At 39.4% G+C, this 24,791-nt stretch overlaps 1 long non-coding RNA gene across 1 annotated transcript; it reads left to right on the top strand.

The window, feature by feature from the left end:
• Positions 1-966: 966 nt before the first annotated feature.
• Positions 967-22,739, top strand: LOC122841387. Its single transcript, XR_006372382.1, has 7 exons — positions 967-1,083; positions 3,964-4,041; positions 19,035-19,102; positions 20,426-20,489; positions 21,086-21,171; positions 21,278-21,631; positions 21,840-22,739. It is a non-coding gene; the product is annotated as an uncharacterized LOC122841387 (long non-coding RNA).
• Positions 22,740-24,791: the final 2,052 nt, after the last annotated feature.

Raw genomic sequence — 24,791 nt, 5'->3', positions numbered from 1 at the left:
TGACGCACATTTAATTTCTGCTGATCCAGTCAACCCTCCTCCCCCTTATTTGGCATTAATTGAAAAGCTAATGCAAATTTTGGAGCTGCTGAGTTAGGGGTAGGTGACAGTCCGTGCCCTATTACAGCACTCGCAAACTGTTTCTCAACATTAGTGTATTTTTGACATGTTCCTTTGTGTATTCAGAATCTCTTCTGGATGGCAGAGGCACTCTGGTTGTTTTTGTTTGGTTACAGTGAAACGTTAAAGAATTTGGTTTGTAGCCTTCAAAACTTTCTGGAAACCTATTTGCTCCTGAGAGCCAGAAAGACTTTTTAGCAAACCAGAACCTCCGTGAGAGATGGATGACTGAATGGACGGACCACTGATGGGATGATAGGAGGACTTCATGGAAGAAGGATTAGGCAGTTTGGCTGCGACAGATGTCGGAGCAGCAGGTGTCTGGGTGGGTAGAGACCAAGGTTGCTATCGTCAGCTTTCCACAATGATGCTTCTTGACAGCATGGGGAATGGATTTGTAGGAGATTCCTTTCTCTTTCAGTTAGCACCCTTTCTACACAAAGTCACCCACTGTGACAAAAGCCATTGTGTCAATTGAGCAAACTGGATTGTATGAAAATCTGTGAAAAACATTTAATTCAGTCTTGTGCATTTAGAAATTTTTAGGTTTCTGAAGATTTATTTTAACCTTGAAATTGGTCACCTAGATGAAGCCTGAACAAAAAATGCACCGAAGCAAATAATTAACTAATGTAGAGAAGAGGTAGAAAAGTAGTCAAATAAATTAAGTACCAACAGGTACAATTGAATACTGGAATAAGGACAATCAAATATCCTGACAGGAGTCCCCAACCCTAGTTCTGGAGGTCTACAGCCCTGAAAGGTCCCCCTCCTCCTCCGCAGCACACCTGAATCAAATGAATGGCTCATTACCAAGCATTTTGCAAACTTGGTGGCATGCTGAAGACATAACTCAACCATTTTATCCTGCTGCGTCGGAGCAGGGAAGCACCTAAAGATTGTGGCGCAGTAGATCTCAAGGACTAGAGGTGGAGACCTCTGCCCTAAGGGTTTATATGAAAGGTAAGGTTGTCATTACCCACTAGTAATTTGGTACTTTGTTCAGCAAAGTACCTAATATGTGAGTAAGGTTCAGGAATTCAGTGATTGTGATGAAACCAGCACCGAAACATTTCTTCAGACTAATAATCTTAGCCCTCTGGAGCCCAACAAAAACCAAATGTTTGGTCATCTTTCAGCTTATAAGAGCATATTTCTCAATAATTGCAAGACAGTTGGGTACCCGTCTACCTTGTGCATTAAAGTGTCTTGTGAATTCATTGAACCCCAAACTGCTCCCAGTGGCAGCCAACTACATTGCCTGTACCAGTCTGCACTGCATGTAAGTGGGCAAATGGAAGACTAGCTATAGAGCACCCTGTTGAACCTCGTTGCTGCAGACCCTTTACCAAGAAGCTAATGTATCCAGTTCCTGTGCAGGACACATGGAGTAAATAAAAACATCAGTGATTGCCCAAGTTTGGTTGCTGCTCACAAAAAAAAAGACACACAGTGAGGCACATTATGGGAAGAAAACAACCAGCATGTGCCGCTGATGATGATGAACGTTCCTCAGAGTGCAGTCAATATCTTCCATTTCTACTTTTCATTTATCCCAAACTCTCAGTTTTCTATTAAAAGTCAAGTTTGATGCTGCCTCCATTATGCTCACATGTTCTCAGAAGATAGGTGTATGGAAGAAACAACTGCATTTGTAGTTAAAGGTACTTATCAAGAAACTTTTAAAACTACATCACAAACCTATTCTCATCCCCACCCTCCCAATGACATCAGTCCACTCTTTTAGGGCTTTTCCACCAAAGTCGGTCCAGTGTTTAACCAGGCCTGGTGCTAGGACTACTTCTGAAGTACTTCATAGACACAGGAGGAGAGCTTCTAAAACCAGATGAGGATCAGGCAAAGACCGTCTTTAAAAGACAAACAGGTCAGATAACAGTCCTCAGGAGCACATCAGGTAGATAGAAAAGAAAAAGCTTGAAAGTTGTGTTGGGAATTGACGACAGACGATCTTGCAACCATAAGGTGGAAGACACGGGCATAAACAGCCAAGAACACAGGTGAAAACAATTAAGCCTTCAGGCAGATGATGGGGTGTGGAAGGGCAAAGCAGTGAGCTGACATGAGACGTGGCAGAAACAGAATAGATTGTGACACGATGTCTAGATTCCCTGTTGGACCTGTTACCTCTGCGGCCTGAACTTAGAAAGGCAGCAGGGAAAAGGATGGATAAATATATTTATCCATGTGGTTTTATGTGGAATGCATAAAACCACTTTTTCAAATTGATGATTAAATTATAGTCAAAGAAGCTCTCTTCCTAATTTTCTGTATTACTGTTTTCAACTTCTAGTTCTCTTCCTTACAATTGCCCTTCATTTTTGCATAAATACATTTTAGTGTTTGTATTCAAATCTCATTCTACATTCATTAGATATTGCTGAACCGAAACATGAGATCCAAGTGAAGGAGCAATTTATTCCAAATTTAGTGATACCAAGCATCATTAATGGAAATTACTATTCTAATTGACAAATGACGATCTGCCGGTAATGAAATTATAGGGTGAAAAGCGAAAGAGATACTTTAGGAAAGAAGAATAAGGCGGTGTTTCTGGTAATACCCGTTTTTATCATGAGAGATAATAGGCGAACTCTAATTGGAGTGTTGATGAGGACGCTACAATAGGGCCTCCCTTGAGAAGGGATTTCTAGGCTCTATCATTTAAAGATAGGCCCGCCATTTCACACAGATTTTAATTGAAATCCTGTGGAAAAAAAGAAGCAAGAATACTTAATAGCTTTTGCCCGAGCACTCAACCAATCAGAGATAGAGGCACCCTTTGACTTGGGTAATTATTTCAGACTTTAATTCTTGCACCCAGAGAGTGATTGCGCTTGTTCTCGACTCAGAAGCCACTGTCAAAGACGTCATGTTTAGAGGATTTTGAGGCAGGAGGCCGTGCCTGGTGGAATCATGTTTAACGAAAGTTAATTTTTTGCTTTTATTTGAGCTGATTTGATTGAAGGACGTCCACCAAGCTGGGAGCAGGAAATATTCAAGGAGGCTGTGGCTTTTCACTGACAGAGGCTACATGGAAGATAGATGACAGTGATTTATTTCTGGATATGTAATTTCATCACAGCTCCTCTCCAGCAGAGGAAGTACAGTGTAACCATGATGAGGATATTAATATATGAAGATTATTTGCTGAGTTTTAGCCAGTGGTTATATTGACAGAAAAAAAAACTACTTCTTTGCTTCCAACTGTATAGTTCAATATTGTGATATGATATTGTTTGCTGCAGTCATTATAGCAACAGGTATAAATATGACAAGTTTCCAGCTGCCTTTGACTAAAGAACCTGAAGTTTAATTATGGTTTTGACACTCTGGCAGGAGAGCCATGGAGGAAAATAAGGACAAATTGTTTGATTACAAACTTCTTACATGTATTCATTTATTTTGTGCAGATTTTTCCAAAATCAGTTTATACCCGTGTCTGTTTTGAGTTTAGGGTTACTGTCGGCACCACAGTTCTGACTGGGTGATACGTGAACAACTTGCAAATCCATAAACACGGGCAGGAAACGTCTGCAGTCCTCCAACTTTTTCCAAGTTACATCCAGAATCACAAACGAAACAAAACACTTTTGGGACCATCGAAGGAAACCAGAGTGTCAGCAGAAAACCCAAACTCTATTTGGGGAACATGCGAGTATCGGACAATAACAATGGCTGGGCACAGGACTTTATATGGACCTTAAGTAACGTTGATTGGCCAATTACATCATGGCAGCATTATCTTCCTAAAAGTAAAATGTTCAAAATATTGAAAATATTGAAAATAATGTGCTTTGTATTAATATGATTTTTCCTCCGTAGGAATGTCCACCACTTTCCAGTAGCATTACCAGTCCACAACCTTCTCATCGCTGGTCTTCATGCAGCTTTACTTAGCAGGTTGGTAAAAATACAGAATAGGCCTCCAGTGGATTTTTAGGCATCTTAAAATCACCATAGGAGCTCCAAGGTGATCATTTCTAACTGAGCTAAGTCTTCATAGGCGTCAAAGTCTAAGAGACAGAACATCTTATAACTGAACAGAAAGAGGCTGATAAAGTCCAACTACTTTTACAATCCATCCGTCTGTTGTGTTGCACTTATCTGGCACAGACACATCACCTGAAAAATGCAGAGAGAAGTCTGTAAAGTTCCCACACACACACTCCTTTCAGTTGAGTAAACTCTGAGTTCCAGTGCACAAAAAATACAAATGGCATCAGGGATATGAAGAAGCCTAGGTGGAGTCCAACACCCATTGGGAGCAAATTTTCTTGGTATGCAAGGAATAGATTGCTTGCAAGAGCCACGTCTGTCACTTAAAGAACCCCCAACAAAATACCTTGAGTACATGGTTATAAGGATTTTCTGAAACACAGATAAAGCAGGGCATCAAATGTGCCTCTCTGATGGTAAAGATGCGGCACGTGGTTCCACAGCCAGAAGGAAGCCACACTGGAGCCTCCAGGATCTCATTTAAATTCATTACAATTCAGCTTACTTACATAGTGCCAAACCTCAGTGCCAGCTTTTGTGTGAAATCCTTTGCATTGCCACCAAGGAGCTTTTTAAGTACAATGGAAGCTTCTGCCAAAGTGATGAACTTAGCTTCTTCTAGAATCAATCATGCTGTATATAGGTGCTCGAAATATCAGATATCAATCTTGAAATAAATTACAATTCCTTTAAGTCAAGTAGATTTTTTTTCTCTTGTTTATTTGCTCTAACAAGCTTGTGCACATTTTGCAAAATTTGTTCTGTTTTGGTGCATTTGCCAATTTGACTTGGAACAATGTACCAAGTTATGTATTTGAAATGCCTTCATTGAGGTTTTCCACCATGAACACATTCACACATCTGAATCAATGTGCCTACTGTACACTCACAATGTGTTGCTCCATCTCTGAAGGGGCCAATTAAGCCTTCAGTTAACTCTGCATGTCTATCTTTTGCTTCTCTCTGTGGTGTTTGTGTTCGGTAGTTATTGTTCTTTTGTTTTCCGCTCTCTTCGGTCCTATTCGCATGGAGTTTTGGAAAACAGAAAGTGTCCAGTTGCTTATCTGTCTCTGACTGAAGGTGGGAATTTGTCTTTCTCTGCCACATCCAGCCTGTCAGGAGTTTGTTGTCTAAACCGGACAGCTCGCCTAAGACAGACACAACACAATAACTCTCTGAGAAAGAACCCTTCTCTGCCAGAGGCACTGGGACGGTCAGCTTTCCCATTTATTGTAAAAAGACTGAAAAAAAAGGTGTGCTAGTGACATTTTAATGAACATTGTTGCGTAGAGTTTTTTACAGAGGACAACATTTTTAATTGACATTTTCTGCGACATATTTGTGTGGCAGAAGAATTACGGTACTGTTGACCTTTAGAGAACTATGACTCTATTGCTGACCACTATTGTGTATATGTACTAAGACTGCACACTTTGAGTCAGTCTGATGTCGAAAGCCATTATGTGAATATATTGATCATGCTAATGAAGCAAAAAAGCTAGCTAAGTATGCAGACGGGAAGGTCAACCAGTGGCACGATTGACAAGTAAGTGCCAAGGACAGGACGGATAGAGATTGATTGAGTGTGTCAGTGTTTTTGTGTGTTTTGTGTGTTGTAAACCAAAGACACGTAGAACATGGGTTTTAGATAAGGTTTGTGGTCTTGTTTGTAAAAAAACAAGGCTACTGTTGGTAACTTTACGCAAACATTGTTTTAATTAACTGCAACTTTTTTGCTCTGAGGGAAAAGTCAGTAGTTTAATGTTGCTTGATGTGTGATGAATGCTGTCACCTTGTGGCGTCCCTGCTGAGATGGGGCGCGTGCAAGAATTTATCTCCACGCAGACAAAATGTAAAGCAGCAGCCAGAAAATGTCAGAACTGGGAATAGTGAACAGACGGCAGAGTGCTTCCATGGCGGCCGGGCGTCTTTTGTACATGAGTATTGGGAGTGAATGTCAGAGGGAAGAAGTGTTCTTCCCCCTTGCCACAGATAAATCACATTGATCAGGCACACTATACAATGAGCCATGAGGTACGATGGAGGAGTGCCATACATCTGCTGTTGCTTTCCTTCACAGGGGTACATTATCCTCCTGGAGCTGTGGAAACTTACTCCAACACCTGAATGATATTCCAGAAAAGTGTTTATAGGCATGCAGCTTTTAAGTAAATTTTTTTTTTCTTGGTGACAAATAAGACTGTTGTTTGTTCTTTTAATTACTCTTAAAAATATGGAGCACAAGATGCTTAAAATAGTCAGTTTTAGAATAATTTCCACACTATTCGATTGGCTTCACAGGAGCTCAGAACATTCTTTATGTCTTTTAAAATTAAACTACTAATGTGCCAGGTCTGAATCTCGTTTTTATGTGATGCCACTGCATGAGTAAAAGGGAAAAACGCTGAGTGGAAGACGAGGGAGCAGTGGGTTGGTAGATTCCTGCTGACTTGCAACATGAACAATGGAAGGCTCGGCGCTGAGAACAACTCATCACTTTACAAAACACACACTGGGCTGTGTTCACACCTGCAGCTTGGCTTCACTGGGTCAGACCAAAGTGTGGGGAAAGACGGCTCATTGTTGATGCTCACTTTTAGTTTACTTGGTGTTCGCACTAACTTATGACTAATGGATTTCTGCAAACAGCAGATGGATAGAGAAGTAACACATTGGACACTAATGTGTGGCGTGGCACTTAAAGCCAAACAAAACAAACACAATTAAATTCACCAGTTAAAAAAAAAGAGAAACATTCCCAAAAGGCATTACTGTGAAGACAGCTTTCTCATACATTTATACCTCCCAGCCTGTTCTACTGTCTGATGGTGGAGCCTTTGAGATTTCCTATGAGAAATGCTGTCATCTGCATCTTACCTGTCTGCAAAGATCCTTTGCTTACAGATCTGATTTCTGTGACAATAAAACTTCAATTCAAAGGATACAAAAATCGGTAGATAAATAAAACAAGATCATGCACACAACAAAGACACAAAATACGACATTGATTATTCTAGTGAAAAATTAGTCCAGGATGTAGTACAGGACTTAGTCACAGGACAAGTGGTTATAACTGGGACACCAGAGAAGTGCTATCGTAACTCTTAAAGTAGTGGTAATACTGTTTTATGTCTCGTCATATATGCTCTTGTATGGGTCTAAACATGACAGAATAAAGTGTATTTAGTGAAACATAATTTCATTTCATGTTGTTTGATACACTCCCAGTCTAAATAGTGCTGGTATACTGGGATCAGTGGAGTGGAGTTTATAGCATTCTGTTGTGTCTGCTTAATCATTTTTTCACAATATTATGGGACTAACTAACAGTCTGAGATTTAAATTTCCATAATGTGAGAGCGCCGCTAAATGGTTAAGTTGATGTCAGATGAAATAATCAAAGTAGGTCAAGTGCAATAATTTTGCATATCCAGGTTAGTAAACCATTTCCATATCTGCATATCTGCATGAAATCATGTTGCATTATTTGAGTCACCACTGTGATGCTGAGTTGCAGTTGCATTAATTCTGTTGCATTGGGGAAAAAGTTAAACCTGCAGCGCCATGCCGAAGGATTTTTAGAGCTGTCCAATAAAAATCTGTGGCAGGCTGGCTTACAGGAGATCAAAATGTGTCTTAAGTGAGTCGAAAAGGTGAGGTGGGAGTGTTAATTTCCACAGAGATCCCCAAGGCCATTAAAATAATAATCAGATACCCAATAGTGTAACAGCCCATCCAATTTACCAAATAGTAAATTATTAGGATGTGATGGATGCTAGGGGAAATGTAATGGCCTATCGTAGATTATATCCAAGCAGTCCTTTGTGATTGCAATTTTTACACACTCTAAAGTTGCAGTGATTATTGTGACTCGACATATTGTGCGGAACTACATTTGTGTATTTTCAGTGTTCATTGCTACTGCAAAACCTACTTCTTTCTTGATGCAGGAAACCTGTCCAAGGTCTAAATAGAACTAATGGATAGCAAATGACACAGCTCACAGTATTCAGAGTGTTCCCCATCCCAACTCTACTCCCCAGTTAGATGGCTGCACAGACCCTCTGTCATCACTACACTACATCTGTGAGACACAGCATTTAAAAAAAAATTTTCTCTGAGTTAATTGTTACAGGGCTGTCGTTACCACATTTGGTACAATCTTCAGCTTCCTTTAAACACTACAGATTAATTCCTGGCCACTATCTAGTTTTCACATTTAACGAGAACATCAAACTTTGTTGTGATATTTAGCTACACATAATGAAGAGCAGATGGGATTTTGCTCAAATCTGATGGAGCCAATTGTAGTGGAATCAAGTCTGTGAGTTTCTTTTTCTCTTACTTCTAATAAATAATTGAAAGGCCTCTCATGCCGACAGAAACATTGCCTTAAGTTTCTGTTAAGTTAAACATTCTTAGTTTGTCTAGTGCACTATTCTGTGCACTCAAAGCTGAATTCGAATGAAGGAGATGTAGAAAGAGGAGCCGATGGGATGTGGGGAATCTGAGGGAAAGCCTGACAGTGTGTGGTACCCTGAGGGACTCCATCTATCTTTTATTCATACTAATTAGCTTTCTAACTAAATTAACTTCCTACCCCTTAATTTGCAGAGAAAGACATTTCTAATGCGCACACACCCTGACTATAAATTCATGCATACACAACCAAAAGAATCTTAATTTATGCATATACATGTGTGAAAATGGGCCAGTACTCTAATTATGTATAACAGCAGCCCATTATTGTTTTTCCACTCCCAGTTTGCCTTGATTTACAAATACAACTATGAGCGTATGAAGTTTTTTTTTTTTAATGTACTACATGACTACTTAATTATCCTTTCTAATCATATGTGAAATACTTTCTACATGAGATGAAAGGTCATAAGGTATAGCAATGACAGTTCATTTGTTCGATTTCAGTTTGTTATCTAGGCACTCTAAAAAATGTCATTGCATAAAAATAAGGAAACTTTCTCCCATTTACTAGGATTCCTCTGGTATGATTTCTACTGGGCCAATCAGTGAACAGAAGAAGTTGTGAACGATGACTGCAATTTTCTGTGCTGCTGTAGAGTTGCCTCTAGTTCCTCTAGCAGAGGAAGCTTGGCACTTCTTTCCAGAGGACAGTTGTTTACATCACATGCAATTTCCGGTAAGCTTTATATTCTCAAACTAGTGCATTACAATGGCATGGAACCAGGCCCACTAAGGGGCCCCCTCATTGGAGATGATTTTTATTTTTCTTAGCAATAATTTCTATGTCATTATAATATCAAAAACACACAATTTCACTATAAAGTGATTTGTTTTTACAATAATATATATTTGATAATGTATGTAGAAATTATTATTTTATTGATGGAAAGAAAAGAAATTGCTCTTGGGGCCCCTGGTGGCCACGGTAGGTACCGCACGCTTTGCGGTAACATGAACTAACATGAGCGCATCCAAACGTCCAAAGCTCCGGTCAGAAGTTAAGTAAGCAAAACAATGTCTCATAAAAGGACTTCTCCTTCAGGGAGGGAGAGAAGAGGAAGAATAGAAAAAGGCCAAGATAAAGTTTGTTTTAACGAGCCTTGGCAATGTAATGTAATGTAAAAAATTTGTAAAGCTGCTAATAGAAAATTAGCTTGAACGGTCCAGTTCAACAGCCAAACATTTATGCTAGCGTCTTTGTGTTTGTGTGAAACCGAGTTTAAACTTTAAACGAGTTGATTCTCCTATTTGGCTCTGTATATTTCTGAGGTATTTTTGGCTTCGAAACGCCGTGTTTGATAACGTTTGATAACAATAATTAAAACTTCTCAATGTTTGACATTGTCTAGCAAAAAGTTTTTACGTGAGGCTACATGGCTGCTACATGGATGAGCTACTCTATAGTTGGGGATTTGTTGTTCGCTGCTGAATCATTTTGTGGCTAAAACAAACATTATTTTTACGTCAACTATGTGAAACTAATGTTAAAATCATTTGAAGGCTCAGAATCAGTCCAGTACCGGTACCGGTCCACATTCTGAGGGGAGAAAGACTCACCTGGTATAAATTACATTTTTAGCTATTGGCGTAAACGCTTAAGAGAAATAAATTTAATCACAGAATGTCATGAATATGTGTGTAGAGCTGCACCGATTGCAGTTTTCTGGCCGATCCCCGGTTAGAGCCTGACCTGCCAATTTTGATTTTGGCTGATATAATTTTTTTTGTCTGAAATGTTGCTAAATATAGCAAGAAAGTCGGTGAGTTGACAACAGTGGGGTGAATATTGTTAACTGTAAACGTTCAGACCTGACCTGGTGGGTCTGTCAGTCACTCCTCTCACTGCAGAGCAGAAGAGGACAGAGATGATTTATAAACCTTTGCTGACGAAGATTAGATTAGGGGATAAGATCAGCTTCACATGTAAGTATCAGCAGATCACGATCCACCAAAATTAAGGAAATCAGCACCCAGAAATCAACTGGTCAATAAATCAGTTGGCCAATAAATGTATCTTATATTATACATGTATATAATGTAAACAGCGCTGCCAGAGATGCAATAAGTTTATAGCAGGTGTATGAATGATCCAATGATCAGACTGCTGATTGCAGCCAGTCCACATTGTTAGCAGAACTAAAGGGCTAAAAACCACATTTCGCTTAGGGCCCCATGGAGTCTTGGGCCGGCCCTGGGTAGGACAGAGAGCAGCTTTTTACCAGACTACCTCTGCCCAGTCACAAAGTCTTACTTTAGTTCGTCTTAAGGAAAAAATGAAGGCTCTTCAATGAACAGAGGAAGCTGTGATAAACTGAGACCTTTGGAGTAAGGAGAAACAAGGGAAAGGTCATTGCGGTGGATGGAAGAATGGCAGTCTTTGCAGTTTTGCCAGTTGAATAAACAAAAAGGGTGGCATTGGCTGCTCGGCCTGCGGTGGCCAGTGTGTCTTCTTTATTGCTCTCTCTCATAGGACAATGCTGCAGCATCAGTTCAGTGACGGGCTCAGAGACTCCTTTAGAGGACTCTGTCATTCAAAGAGTCTTTCTGCAGAAAAATAAATAACCACAGTCATTGATTACACAGACGGTAGACTGAAAATTTACTTTGGATCCAGGGTTAATTTGAAGATGCACTACCTAACTTTTCCACCAGCAAAGAAGGGGAAACTGGACAATCAGTGATCGCGTGATCACTTTGTAAACGGAGATTAATGCAGTGCATTCTGGGATTGATAGTCGTCATACCAATCTCTTTCTTTGTATGTACCACAGTCCTCCATGGCTTGGGTCCAACACATGAAGCCACTAAGACTTAACATATTGAACCTACAGAATTACTCACTGATTTATGATGTAAAAAAAAAAAAAAATAGCAGCTTAAAAAGCATTGAATAAAGAAAACCTTTGTGAAGTTTGTATCCACATTTTCCCTGTCCTATGATTTAGCAACTAAGTCAGATGTACCACAGCACATTGTTCTTGCATTCCAGCCACAAGGCAAGCTCAGAACTACACTAGACAGTCCTTGTGCTGCCACCAGATGTATTAAGTGCAGGTTAAATAAAATGGTATCACTACATCCTGTCCACAAGACGACCATGCTGAACTTTGAAAAAACAAGGATAAGAAACCCAGTTTTTGAGTCAGTAATCTGACTTCAGAAGATGTTCTAGTTCTTTTTTTTTTTTTATCGCATAAGCATTAGGCTAACTTTTTGTGTTGTCTATATCTATTAATATGGGCACAAATTGTTTGTTTTGGTTAATATGGCATTCAATGAATGGCAGCAACTCAGTAACACTACTAACATCTGTTCTTTTCAAGCATATTTGTTAAGACTTGTTTTCCTTATTTGCTCCATTTTAAGTTAAATAAGGATGTTTTAGTGGTCCTTATTTTCACTTGGGTGTTCATTAAGCAAAACCCTGTCATAAATTAAAATGTTTTCCTATACAGATGGCAAGTACAATGATTTATTCCAAGCACTCCTATTTTTTAATTTTTTTTTTACAGGCACCTTTTTTGGAAACACACCATTTGGTGAAAGTGTGGACGGCGTTTGTAGGCATGTGTTTGCCTGTGCGCTCCATACAGGTGAATAATTCACAGCTTTGCTGACTCTATAGAAATTTAATGAGGCTCTGTCAGAGTGAGGAGTAGCGGAAAGTTTCAGTGGGATCAATAAAACAGATTTCATTCTCAATCTGCTTTATTGATGACTTCTGCTGACCAGGAAAAAGATGTCTCAGACCCATACTCCAGACCTCTTTTTGTAAAGTACCAGCCAGTTTTCAGATTTTAGATTCATTCTTTTTCAAGTGAAAACTGTCAAAAACAATGTATGGAAAAATGAAGTTTGAAAAGTGCAAGCTTTATATAGACATCTTGGGAAAACTTTTTACTTTATCATGATGCTTCAGTATTCTGAGCTGTTTAAACTGGGGAAACCGCTTCACAGATTTAATGAGCAACAAAGGCAAATGTAGAGGTCAGTGCTTTGACCAAGGACAAACGCAGGTCACGCAGTGAACATGTTCACAAAGTACTAACAGCACAAAATCATTAGAAACTTCTTAACTTCTGTAGTGAATTTACAGAAGTCAATTTCACACAACCTTTCCATGCCATTCACTAGACTCGAGAGCTTTATCTTTCACCAAAAGTTGTGCATCAGTTATACTTTTATATTTTGAAAATACTTTTGAAAATTTAAGGCTAGAATAATTATAGAAATACTGCAAATTAAAGATGTTTGACTTGGTTATGCAACACAAGGTTTTCTGTTTCTGGTGCTGTTTTCATGTGGAAATCCTTTGGGTTCATACCAGCTTTTTTCACTCCCGTTGGACTGCAATTAAGCTGGTTGGAGTGATGTGATGCCAGAGGCCTTAGTACGAGCTACATCACACAGGTCCACAGAGAAATAACACAACTTACCTCTCTCAAGCTCTCTGTCTTACTCAACCTGCCATTAGACCCTCTGATTTCTTTTTTCTTTCTGTCTCATACTTTCCTCTCTTTTTGTCGCTGGTCTTTCGCTCGGCTTTCAGTTGTTTTTTCCTTCGTCCCTGTCTCACACTCGCTGCTTCTTCTATTTTGTTGACGTTGTTTTCCTAGCTGACTAATTTAAATAAACTGCCAGGGTTTAAATGAATTATTGATCATGGTGCAGGCTTTTAGAGGAAGACTAAGGTCCTATTAATCGTGTTGTGCATTGGATTACAGTTATCTTTTAATTAGTCAACGAAAAAAGCTGGACTGAATCCTTACTACACAGCATCCTGCCATAGCTAATTTAGTGAAACGCAAAGTAAACTGAAAATTAAATGAATGTGTTCTTGGACGGGTTTGTACATTTGCAAGATGCAATGTGTCAAAAATAAATAAGCAAAGCTTTTCTTTGGGCTACTATTTAATAGTGTTTTTCACACAATAACAATGAACTCACACCTTTGTCTGAATAAGGCCTCAGATGGATGTGTTTGTTTTATAGTCTGAACTATAAGAAGAAAAATAATAATGGAAAAAAGACAATTACAACATTATGCTCTTTCGTATTCTCCCTACATAAATTTCTGGCATATAAAATGCTTCCATTGTCAAATACAGCATCATGTTCATGCGTTAGATTTTCCTCTTACTGAATGTCATGGTTTGTTTCAGGACATGATGAATATGGCAGCTTTGGCGTCTTAACTACAGATAGCACACAGAGCGTTTTAGGCTTCAGAGGATTTCAGGATCACTGCCTAATAAAGATCTTTTACATTTTAATCTGCACAGGTTTTCCAATTTTCCAAAAGGATGTTCGGTCACCTAGTTCACTTCCCTTAATTTATTCAATGACTACAGATTAATTTCCCTTTGCCATTGATTTTTAGCTCTTGCAGTATATGGACTCTATTGATCCACACCGCTCTGTCCTTTCTTCATCTTCTGCCTTATCTGATGCAAACCTCCTTATGATGGCAGAGGAGGCCATACAAACGAGGACAGACCAAGAACAGGAAGAGGTATGCATGGCTTGGCAGAACAAGAACAAGCATGTGCAAAGAAAAGCAAAAATCCAAGACTATTATGTCATTTTGTCTACACCTAAAGAAATTGTAAATGAAATCTTTTTATTCAACCCTCCAGTGTTTGTAGCATGATGCTCAGAAGGAGCGCGGCAAATGTCATGGTGGGACAGCGGAGAAGCTGCGGGGTTGTCCCGTTAGACCGTCAATTTCTGAAACCCCACAAAAACAAAAACGCACACACTCAAAAAAAAAAAACAACTCAGCAACAAACCTCTAGGGTCTAATTGCTCAAGGGTTAAAGTACAATTCGGTCATATTGCTATGAACATGTAGAAAAGTGAATAAATCCACACAGCAGTGGCAGACAGCTACTCACCTGGGGACACAGTCATCCCCAAAACTATGAGCTGCATTGTGGGTCCAAGCAAAAGTAGAAAAAAACAGACCTACTTATCTGCAAAACCTTGCACACTACCATGAAAGATGTTTGGGAAATGCAACGCTTACACTTAAAAGTGTCAGTAACAGATGTTACACAGACATATAGATAATTTTAATGGGGTTCAAATAACAGCAGAAGATCCTGTCAAACATGTTTAGCTTAATAAATAATGTTTGCGACCCACGTTTTCATTTTTTTACAACTGTTGCAGGTACTTGATTAAATTTCCATTTGGTAGTCTTCTACAACTAAATTTTCAGACTGCATTTAATGTGAAGTTCTAGTTCAAACTAAAATAAGATACAGATGCTTCTGGTTATTACGACAGAAGCTACAAATATCCTGTATTCAACAGGGTAACATTCTCATCAAGCCAGCCATGCTGTAGCTGATACTGAGATTAGTTTCTGTGCATGTAGGCAGCATTTGTGTGTGTGTGTGTGTGTGCGTGTGTGTGTGTGTGTGTGTGGGTGTGTGTGACAGACTCAGACCCCATACAGTCAAATAGAAGCTCTCATCTAATGGGAAACTTATCTCTCTTGAACACACGCTGACCGTAACTGACCTTCACCACCTGCTAATTGGCATAGGCAGGTTTTAGCTTTTACAAGACTGCTGTCAAGTGTGTGCATGCCCAAATGTGCATGTGTGTCTTACATTTCAAGAGGAGAAGTTGAGGAAACGTCTGCCCTTGCGTCCTTTTCCAATTACCTCATTTAACCCTTTTGGGACCTTTTTCCCCGCCTCCTCCGCCCAAGAGCACCACTTACAGTGAAGTATCATATTCCTCTTGTTAGCCTGTCACTCCTACCAGTTATAAACACTCCAGTTTCCTGTCTGTTTTCATTATTTCAACAGTTTTATTGTGAGTTTTGAGGGCACTTGTATGACAAAGTTGGGTATAAGTTGTAAGAAGGAATTGTTGTCGAAATAGAAACTAAAAGGATCGTGACACAAGTAAAAATCCTGCGGGTTTTTTTGGAAGCTGTCTCCAGTTCTCTAAAACTTTTTCAGGATTCTAGCATATTAGTTCAATACAATAGTTTACTGTGGATCTACCACAGCTTTTCCAAGAGGGATGATGGATGGATGGATGGATGGATGGATGGATTCGTAATTAGATTAATGGATATATTTATAGAAATGAGCGCAGAGAATAAAATCTGTAAGAATAAATATATATTCATACTTTTTCAAACATGGAAAAATCCTTAATGAAAGCAAAGTCACCAATATTAGAGCTTCTCTCTAAGAAGCAAATGTTAAAGGATGAGTGAAGTAAAAACCCTCTTCTTCCCTGTGGCTTCAGAAACAAGCTTGAAAAAATCAGTTTTTACTCGACTTCGTTTATAAAGAATACCAAAATAATAATAATAAAAAAAGATTTCCTGACCTTCAGGATGTTGTCTTTGCATCGTTGCGTGTTAAAGCAAGCTGTCAGTAAAATCCTTGAATAGCCTAATTTATCTCATGCCACTAATGTCTGTCAAGTGCGGTTCTTTGCATTAGAATAAACCCGTCACATTTAACATTTCCAGCGGTAAGAACATTAATCATTGTGGTGGAGTGGCCTTAGATCTGATTGCTTTAACTGCTTCCCCTTCAGAAAGAAAAGAAGCAACGATCAAAGTCGGCGCAACCCAGCTTGCCACATCGTGTCTCCCTATAATAGGAGAAAGACAACATTACACATCGCTTCCTCATTCTCTGAATTATTCAGTCGCACCTCAGGCTATTGTCTATTGATGTTTCTGGATTTATCCAATCTACGACTGACAATCCTGACACTAGCTGCGTCTAGCACATCCGCCCATACCAGCACTCCTAATCATCACTATTTTATTGTGTGGATGTGTCGGCTTTAATATTCATAGTGAGCAAAGCGCTACAAAGTTGGCTGTGCGGTGATTTCATTTGATATTTTTCCCAGATGTTGTAAAACATCACTGAGCGATTAGCATACTCCAGTTGGAAGTAATGTAATAATAATTTCATGAGGCCACATTTGGGTATTATGGGGCATTAGGCGAAATACTGTGGCTACTGGCTAAATATATGTTCCATTTACATTTGCAAACAGCAGCTGATTGAAAGTCTTAAAAGCTTTAGTGATTTAAATTATCCACACAATTCTGATTAACCCTCCCAAAAAAAAAAAAATACTCCACTTCTCCAGCTTTAGGCACTATTTTATTTTCAGTGTAACACTTAATGGAATGAAAGTAGTTTGACTAAGTCGTTAATATTGTTTCCAGACCACTTGGTTTCCAATCTCAAATTTGTTGCTTAATGTTCACCAAAAGCCCAATCTTGCTATTTAGTACAAACAGAAGAGTAGTTTAATTTTTGTCCTTTCTAGCAGCTTACTGAGCTCAGCCCACTGAGCTGCTCACACACTGGAAGAGGACTGCACACATGAAAGCAGAGACTGAACCTAAACATTTAAACGTGGGAGCTCGCCCTTCTGCCGTCATGTTTTCTACCTAGCTGGCCGTTGCTTCAGTGAGTAAGAGCAGCTGTCTCTCAGCAGGTGCGAAGCCCACACACACACTACAGACAGGAAATAACAGCTTCACCTGGGCCAGCACTCACCTGTGCTGCATCCTGACTCTGTGTCCGCTTCCCTGTGGGAGGGAGAAAGTCTCCAAACCTCAAACCACACAACCTCTATTTTTTTGTTCTTTTTCTGCCTCCTCTCCCTGATGTTTTGCTCTTTACCTTAGTTTTTGATTAACTAAATATTTTTATTTATTTTTTCTACAGTTATTCAACAGGTTTCCTTTCTGCCGGGTCAGCAGACAGTGTGAAACACAGCATAATGGTTTAGGCTCACATCGATGCAGCTCTGAGTCTGTGCCTTTCTGTTTGAGCTCAAGGAAATGCCAGCTGGATGCTGCCTGGATTTTGAATAAACAATCGGTCGGTCGCTTGTCCTGTTGACCTCATGTTCTAAAGCACAAACAGAAAACAACGCTGGCAAGGAGAAATATTGTATTGTTGCGGAGAAACTAAATGTTGATGCATCTTATTCAAAGTTTGATGAATATGTGTTACTTAATTTGCATCCCACATCTAGAGGTCTCGGTGCATCGACTTCCTGAATTGCTTTGTTTGTTTTTGCTCAGCTTTTTTTTGTTTGTGAATAAGCACATAAACAGCCGTCTCTAATAAAGTGGCTACTGAGTGTATATATTATACTTTTAAAACCAGGACGGAGGCTTTCAGCCTAAAAAAAGATTTTAACAAATCCCCCAATGTTCCAGATGAGTGTGAATGAACTAAATGTCCAGCTGACATTGTCTTAGCCAGGCATCATTGACTATCTAATGTAATTATGTTCTCAAATTGCCATAAATACAATAACTGCCTGCCTAAGCTATTTTAAGCATGTGGGGGAAAAGGCATGTAAAACCAAAACATATACCTCCTGTAATGATTTAGAAGCTTGTCTAGCTCATGTCACTCACTTTCTGTCGTTGGATATTTTGGTGCACAATTCTGATGTATCGCATCACTTCAACTGCAAAGGTTTATTTGCATACTCACTGAGGAATTGGAAAGCTGTCACATCTACTATTTGTTCTGGTAAATAGTCGCACCTACAGCAACAATGGCCTAGATCTGCATGACGTCTTCAAAAGAGGAGAGTGTAAACATTAAAAACAGACATTTGTTTTCCTTAAATGATAAAAAAAATTGTCATTTTTTTCTAGCTGCAACCAATAATCTTACTGTCACCTGAGGAGATACAAAATGCATATATTTATAGAGATTAAACTGCTGTTATGCAGCCAATAAAACAATGTTTTATTTATAATGCACAGCCTCCACTGTTTGTTTAACAGACTGAGCTACAGTTCGGCCCTTAAGGCTGCAGATGATGAGCTCTAGCAGTCTGTCAGCGACCTTTCTTAGCTTTCTTCCTGATCAAAGTCTTCACTCAGCATCACCCGCAGGTCCCAACCCTCGGTCCTTTACACTCGATGCGCTGAAGAACAAAGGACGTACAGAGGAGGAAGGAGAAAGTGAGGCTGAAAAAAGAAGAGAACAGGGATAGATAGGCCTGGGAGGTCACGTTTGATGAGAACTTTGAATCTCCTGCAGATGCACAATGAGAAAGGTCGGCTCAGCTCATCCGATACAGAAACGTGAAGGAGGCTGGTAGAGGACAAAAGACTGGGTGGAAACGATCTGAAGACTCATGAAGAGGAGGAGGAGGAAGAAGGGGAGGAGGAGGGAGGCTGAGACTGAAGGGGAACCTCATCGGACAGGCGAAGCAGCTTCAATTAAGATTGGTCAACAGATAAAGAGCTTCACATGTTTGTGTGGGAGAGTGTGACGACCTCAATCATTGTGGATGATTAAAGTGAGCAGTGAATGTGTCCTCTGTGTTATTGTGAGTCCATACATATGCATCAGCTTATGTATGCAACTGTTTTTGTGTTTGTATTTTAGAGCCCAGACGAACGTCAGCATGCACGTGTTACAATTACTGTGCGTAACCTGAGAGCATCCATACTAAAGTAAGGAAAGTGCATGAACAGTTTGAGTTTTTTATCTTGTTAGCCATTTTTGCTTCCAGTCACTGTTTAGGTAAGTTAATGCTAAAGAATAAAAAAAAGTGTCAATATGTTGTAGCTTAGAAATAATCATCCATCCTCCTGGAAGGTTTAGATTTTTGTCACAAGAAATATTATATCGGCCAAAATAAAAGACCATTTACAAGCAAGAGCTTATTTGAAAACACAAGTCAAATTTTCTGTTTTTGTTGGTGCTTCAACACAAAATTGTTGGTAAAGTATTTTTTATACCCTTCTTAAAAATAAAGAGAAAAGGTTTGGGGTTACAGCAATCAAACGCTTCATACCGTGACTCGCACCCGTTCTCAAACGAACATTGCATACACAATCTCCACAACTTCCTGTACAACCACAGGCTTGGAACTCAAAGCTTTTCTAAACCCACAGTATTGGCAAAATGTCACTGGCAGAAAATGCAAGCGACTATATTAGTGAAGATGGACAGAAATTATACATTTGATAGTTTTTATTATTCGAGCATACAGATGCTGCAAAGGAATTTTGACTCGTACCTACGTCCAGATCAACTTGGACCCAAAATTATTCACATGTCCAGCAGACCAATCCTTTTTGGTTGTTAGAAAAACCTTGAATCTTAGCCAAGGACAGGGTAGTAGAGTATCATCACCCTCACTGTGGCTCAGCTTTTGTGACTCTCCTATGTCCGTCTATTGTTGTCTCTGTCCTTGTCTGTCTTTGTCTGATGTTCTTTTGTCTTGTATGGTGCTAAGTATAACCACAGTTTCAAGATCAGAAAGGTAAACAGTCAGAGTCAGGTACATTGTGAAAACAGTCTTATTGACTTTGAGGCGGGGCTTCATGTGTTTCTGATATTGCTATTGGGATGAAATGATTTTGCATCTCACATAATCCCAGTGAGAAGACTTGCATTTGTAACATGTGAAAGCTGATTTCCAAATGGTGATTTAGGGCTTTACCTAATCTATTTATTTAAGCCTTAATAACAGTTTACATTTTACATAATTAAAGGAGAATCTTTAAGGAGTTTGTGTCCATCTGATGGGATGTAATTTCAAACTACCCATCCCCCGGTACCTATTGTGCCTGAAATATGCCGAGCACGACATGCCCTACAGCGAATTCTCGAGCTCAGCCAGCTTGGAAAGTTGGCAGGAGTATCAGGCAATGAACAAAATCCTCCCTGTGACATCCACCTGCTAAGCTATTCTGTTCGATTTTGACCCCACGGTTTGTGAGCTCTTCTTTAATTGAAGGTACTCTGTTGATCTTTCTTTGTCTTGACAGTTCCAGATGTTGCTTTACCATCTAAGAAGACTCCAGGGAGCAGTTTGGAGATCCAGACAGACAGGTATGTGATGACCTTAAGCCTCATGAAGAGGAAAGTATATGAGAGCCAATAAAACTAGGCCTGCTGTCAAAGCATGTAGCATAAGCATGACAGGACTGGGATTCATTCAAAAGAAAAAGTGACAACTTTTCTCTTTATTTTATCAGATGCATCTCTATAAAATGTAAACGCATTAAAACCAAAATGATTCACTTATCGGCCTTCAAACACATGAATTTGAGTGACATTTCATCCTTTTTACATAGGGTCTAAAATGATGTTGGCTTTGCAGCTTATCATTTCAAGCTGCAGCACCACCTCTTTTAGGAATTGAGGGATTTAGGAAGACAGATTTTTATATATAAAAATGAGAATATGCCAATGAATTGATCTTTGCCTTGGCAACGCAGAAGACGGAACATAGAATATAACAATAAATAGTGAGTTGAAATTTTAAGGTTTGTAATAGTTTTTAAGACTCTATGGTAGACTGTATTAACAGCATTCTGGCACTGGGATCGAGGCATTCATATACTGTAAATCAACGCCATAATCTAGCAATTACAAAAGTAGTTTCTCAGCTGACATTGCATTAAATTAAAATCCTTTTTATTAAGGAACTAAGCCACCATGCCCAACACCTGACAGTCCCACTCCATAGTCCCCTCTGCACTAAACTTTAGAGCTGACACAATACACTCAGGTAAGTACCATTCTCCTGATACCTGCCAAACTCAGACGCCTTCATTGCATTGCTAGACAGAGTGGGATGCTTTGAAACTCTAGAGAATATGTTTCCACTCTTCTAGAGTCCAGTGGCGATGCATTGAGGCTTGGATGCATCGGAAACCCATTTGATAAAGCTGTGTGCACTATTGCCGAGCCAATCTGAATTCTTGAACATATGAAGCTTGAAGGTCTGAAATGAGACTCTCTGGAAAGATGGTGACCTCTATGCACCTCAACACCCTTTGACTTCACTAACGAGGAAATTTCCAACTGGACTTCCTGGACAGGTGGTATCCTGTCATGGTACACGCTGGAAATGCCTAAGCTCCGGAGAGCGACTCATTCTTCCACAACTGTTAATAGAAGCGGTCTGCATATCGGTGCTGGATTTTATAAACCTGTAGCCGTGAAAGTGAATTAAATGATTTGGATGGGTAAGCAAATATCTTTGGTAATGTAGTGTATTATCCTTCTTTTACTGCTGTCATCTCGGAACAAATCGTATTAAGTTAATAATTGAGTGTTACATTTTCTCTCTTTGTGACAGCTCTCAGATCATTTCAAGTTTCTCCTCCTGTAACTTTAATTTCCCCTTTCTTCTGCTTCATTCCACACTATCCTCTGTCCTCTACGTCTCAGCAGCTCTCAGAGGTTATATTCTCCATTCTTCAAGGCTCACTGCTCACAGCGAGGGATCTGTTCTCACCGCCCACCAGTCTGGGACCTTGAAGACCTGTAACGATGGGCTGCTAGCATGGCTTTATCCTCTTAGACTGAATGAAAGCGGATAGGATACGAAACACAAATATGCCTTAAGGATTTTATTGGAGATTTTCAGTGTTTTTCCTTGTGTGGATAAATAAGATATAATTCCTTTCTGACCTGTGGTGGGCCACAACTAAACAGCTTGTGTGTTTTAATGTTTCCATTAAAGATTGTGTGGTTTTTACTATGAAATAATTATCAGTGTTAAATATAAATAAATTGCATTTAAAACAAGCTAACCATTCTGTGGTGGAAACGGCACAGCAAACAAATACAACAATTTTAGCTGCTTTCAATTCAGATGTTGGGCGAAAAAGCCGCAGAGTAGCTACACAGTCCGGGTTAACAGAATTAGCATTGCATCCTTAACAGAGCAGTGGTGTCTATTTCTCTGCGCTACAGTCAGTGTTTGATTCTCCTCAGATTCAGAGCTCAATGGTCTGTGATGAAACATGTTTACTGATGAACACTATACACTACTGTGAGCCACTAATTTAATCAGAAATGAACTGATTAAAGGGCCACACCATATCCCCCAGAAGAGTCAGGAGTAATAATAAATAGTTTAGAAGTAACACTTTAATTTTGTGTTAAGTGTTACAATAATGTTGGTTATCAAAATCAGAACTGCTCAGAGATTTTCTAGTTGAATTTCAACTTGTGGTCACATTTTTTTTTTTAGTTCTGAGAGGAAACTCACAAGATCCTCACAAATAGAAGATGGCTTAACATGTAATCTTGTGTCACTAAAATGGCTTTATCTGGCACTTATTTATGTCCTTACAACAGACAAAATAAAACATTTCTATAATTTTTTGGAAATGTTCTCTCGTTGGTCTGAAGAGGCTTTGTAAACATTCCTCAAGGTTGGAATATTACCTGTGTGACATCTGATATTGAAATGATGGTCCAGGATCTTTTATGTTTATTTATTGTTGCGGGAAAGGGTTTTTATGAAAACCATAAACCATTAAAAAAAATCTGACCATTTTTGAGATTGTATAACATTTTATAAGCATTTTATGAGACTGTTTTCTGACTTTCGTCCCCCATCCTGTGACCTTCTTGTTGCAGCTGTGTTTGAAGCCTGTGTACAAATTAGAATTGTGTGATTGGTTAGAGTTGGGCCCTGCGACAGACTGGCGACCTGTCCAGGGTGAACCCCGCCTCTCGCCCGGAACGTAGCTGGAGATGAACCAGCAACCCTCCCGACTCCTCTAAGGGACAAGGGTAAACAGAAAATGGATGGATGGATAGTTAAGAGTTGGAAGTGATTGTGTTTCCTCACTGATTGTGTTTCAGTTCATTGCATTTTTTCAGAATCGTTGCTTGTCCATTCGCACAGCTGTGTTACAGTTTTAAATTCACATGGAGGCATTTCTGAGTTCTCTGGAGGCCAGTAAACGCAAGCTTTGAATGGAGAAAGGGACCAAAATATTGCTAAGAAAAATATAAATAAAATGAAACCTTTAATGGATGGGGTTTCAGCTCTGCTCAGCCTCAATGCCCGATCAACCTCCAATCCACAGGGCTCTTTCATCTCGCAGAGCAGCCCTGTCTCACCTCAGGGTCGGCTCTCACCTCCATCACTCAGCCTTGTTAGCCATTCACACTTGGCCTGTGAAATCACACTCTCTTCACAGGGGCTCTTCACCATGCCACACTCTTCCTCTCTCTTTCCTGGCCTCCCCCGGTCCCTCTGAGTTCTGACTGACTAAACAATGTTTCCATCTCTCCATCGCCTGTAGCAAACAGATGGGGCACTGCCACTCTCTGCCTGTCGTCATTGTCGCTCTCCATCTAACCTTGTCGCTTCTTCTATGGTATAAATCTCTCACTGTAAGCTCTCTCACTCACATCTAAATGCTGTTACTGCTCTGGTTCAGTCCCAGTTTTACTGTCAACAGCAGCTTCTTTGATTTGCCTATATAGCATTTTAGTGCATGCCTGCAGAGATGTAGACCAGAGCCAACTTTATTCTTTCTTTTTTTCCAAAAATATTAATATGTTGCATTTTCTGTTAATTCAGTGTGTCAATGAAACTGCAAACGCAAACTTACTCTTAGTTTGTTTATCTGCAAAGTTAAATGAGGCAACAGAGAAAACTGTTTATTCAAAATAAATTTGCATATACTTCTGTCAAAGCACGACCAAAAAAATAGCTTCGTGCTTAAATACAGACAGAATTTTCTATATATAGCCCTGTCTAAAATATTCATTACAGACTAAGAAGGCTAAAATTGCTGGAGTTAGTAATTGTTGTGTTAATAAATGTATTAAGAACAAATAAAAATGCTGCAACTTGGATTAAAAGTACAAGAATATCTAGTACGTTTATTAGCTAATAGTTTATGAATAGTCTTAAAAAGTGCTTTAAGCCACCAAAGGTTTTGTCATTTATTTTGGGTAAAAATCACGGGTTATTTGCCGCGTCTTTGTTTGAAACTAAAAAAAAAAAGAAAAAAGCGTTCTTTACACAGCCTAAGTTGTAGCGCTGTCTGCCTTGTATTTTCTTTTATTGCATTGGTTGACGTAAACCAAATGGTCAATCATACGTGTGAGGGCGGGACCTAAGTGAGGCAGGTGAAAGGTCATTTTAGCCTGCCTAAGATTCTACTGACAAGCTGTGCTAAAAAGAGACTGATAGAGCTAAGCTAAGGGGAAACGGTCATGAAATACTCGTGGACGCAGAGTCTATATTCTTGGTTTGGTCTGTTTAAGATGAGTGAGTACCGGCTGCAAATGATTTCTGTGCATTAATAAAACGCTGGAAGTGCGTGAATATGGTGCTAATCTCGAGTTAGCATTCAGCATTTTTGCTCGAGCCAT

Source organism: Gambusia affinis, linkage group LG02 (assembly GCF_019740435.1).
Source record: "Gambusia affinis linkage group LG02, SWU_Gaff_1.0, whole genome shotgun sequence".
NCBI lineage: Eukaryota > Metazoa > Chordata > Actinopteri > Cyprinodontiformes > Poeciliidae > Gambusia > Gambusia affinis.
This window is presented reverse-complemented; position numbering and strand designations above follow the sequence as displayed.